The sequence below is a fragment of the Lagopus leucura genome, unplaced genomic scaffold, assembly GCF_019238085.1.
Source record: "Lagopus leucura isolate 7727_CA_CO unplaced genomic scaffold, USGS_WTPT01 185-0_obj-0_obj, whole genome shotgun sequence".
Classification (NCBI taxonomy): Eukaryota; Metazoa; Chordata; class Aves; order Galliformes; family Phasianidae; genus Lagopus; species Lagopus leucura.
This window is the reverse complement of record NW_024963795.1, coordinates 5,166-7,553: the sequence shown is the minus strand read 5'-3', so window position 1 is coordinate 7,553 and position 2,388 is coordinate 5,166. Positions and strand designations below refer to the sequence as shown.

Here is a 2,388-nt window from a genome sequence, read left to right as displayed (position 1 = left end):
TGTCGCCCCTGTCACGGACATAGATTGATCTGGTCAACTCCGTGACACAGTCCTCTTATGTCACTGATATCATGCTGGCTTGATGATCTGTAATAGACTCCCACAGTAATATCTGCTTTATTAGCTTTTCTCTAAGCTATCCCCAGAGTCTCTCATCCATGTACTCTCTAACTGCCAGCACTATATAGTTCAACCCCTTTTGCATACAGCGTTACCTATCTGTCTGACCTGACCTGCCTATATTTCCTGAAGAACCTATTATCACTCATCACAGCACTTCAAGCACAGACTGTTCACACAAGTTCAACCAATTGTAGTGATGTTGTAGCACTGCAACTGAATAAGGCTTTTAACTCCTCTTATTTATTTTTCATACTGCATGTTTTGATATACAAACACTTCAAGAGTTCTCCAAAGTACTCAGTAAAATCTTCACTAGCTTGCTGTCAAACATGACATGCCATTCTATTGTCATCAGTTGTAAACCTGATTTTCTCAATGTATCCCTTCAAACCATATTGAAAGCTCACCTGTTTCTTTCAATACCGTTTCCCTCAACTTGAAGGGTAGAAGGGAGCACTATCTGCCCTCTTGATCCTTTTATCCATCTCCACAAAGCCCTGAAGTCTTTTTGACCACCACTGGACTTTTCAACATCGCTTTGTTGCTATCTACCTGAAAAAAAAAGAAGAGGGGATAATTATTCCAGTGCCCAGCCAGGAAGTCTCCTGGTAACAACCTTAACCCAAGTCCCAGGTTGTCCAGGAGTCTGTCCAATGCGGCCTTGAACAAGTTTCTCATGAAGGGGAATCAGAAGAAAGTTATAAAAAGTAGACAGCATGTCTAGAATGTCAGTGTCTAAGCTAACAGTAATTGCATATAAGATATACAAAAATGAGGAAGAATTGGAAAGGAAGGCAAAACAAAGTGAAATTTAAGGAAAGGAAGAAAAATGCTGCAATTTTGGCTGCTGCATTGGCTTGAATACAAACCTCCTCTGAAGAAAGTTTTTTTTTTTCCTAGAAGATAAGGATGCATATCCTAGTTTTAGCTGGGATGTTTTGGCTTTCAGAATATATTTTGATAACCCACTCGTTATTCTAGTTGTTGCTGAGTAGTACTGCACAGAGCTAAGGACATTTTGGTTTCTCAGCTTCTCATACTGTTCTGCCTGTGAGGGAGGCTGTGGGGAAACAAGGAGTTGGGAGGGAATGGAATCAGGACAACTGACCTAAATTGGCCAAGGGAGTATTCCATAGTACATGAAATCATATGGGAATAAAGCCTGAAAACAGGGAAGTTGGTGGGGCAGCATGTCTGGGGACTGGCAGGGGATCTGTTAGAAGGTGATGTGAAATCACTTTTGAATCACTTTTGTTCATATATGTGTGTGTATATATGTATGTGTGTATATATATATTCATACGCACACATACACAAATATACAAATATATATAAATGTATATGTATACACACAAGTATATATATTTATTATTATTATTTTCATAACTATTATCCCTTTTTCCTCCTTTCTTCCTTTTTTTCTTTTTTTTCCCCCCTAATTACCTCCCCTGTCCCACTAAGAATGAGTGTGAAAAGGGTGATCAAATGTGGTGCTTAGCTACTTGCCAGGTTAAACCACAACAGTGCAGAAGATGATGAGGGCAGGAGAAAATTTAGGGAATATGATTCCTCTGAAAAGAGATCAGTATGCAAATTGCAGGGAAAGGGGACTTACAAAAAAATCAGTGCCCAAAGTGACAGATAGCAAATTGGATAGCTCCATCTGTACACATTCTGAAGTCACATTTACTTAAGATTGATACAAAAAATTTGTATTGATTTGGGACTGAGAAACTAGATTCCCTTAAAGAATCCCTGGTTTCAGAAAAGCTGCAGAATAACAGTTAAGTTCTTAGTCAACAGAGGAGCAACATATTCTGTACTAAATAGCTGAAAAGGACCAAAGAGCAAATTTCCTATGTCAGTAACTGTACTACAGGAAAACATGAGATTCAATTTTTCTTTCAACTGATTAAGTGTGAAACTGGAAATAAAATACTCACACCTGAATTTTTCTATGCACCAGAATGTCCATTACCTCTAATGAGAATAGATTTGTTAAACAAATTGGGAGAACATGTAGCTTTTGATCAGAACAAAGTTGGAGTACAATACATACATGATGTCTTTCTAGAAGCAGATATGGTTGAAGAATGTAAAGAGACAGCTATCAGCTTATTGAAAACTGTGGGGATAGAAAGACGTGGAGTGCACAGAATAAAGCACAAAGAATGCATAAAATACAATCTGAAATATCCCATGGACAAAGAAAACTGGGATTTGTAAGAAAAAAGGTAACCTGTGGCATCCACACTTCCCCCCCCC

General features: G+C 38.4%; 1 long non-coding RNA gene across 1 annotated transcript in view; it reads right to left on the bottom strand.

The window, feature by feature from the left end:
- Positions 1–341: 341 nt before the first annotated feature.
- The window catches only part of LOC122191359, a 6,402-nt gene continuing 4,355 nt past the window's right edge, over positions 342–2,388 (bottom strand). Inside the window, exon 3 of the long non-coding RNA XR_006182377.1 lies at positions 342–675. This is a non-coding gene — a long non-coding RNA (uncharacterized LOC122191359). The remainder of the gene's footprint in view (positions 676–2,388) is intronic.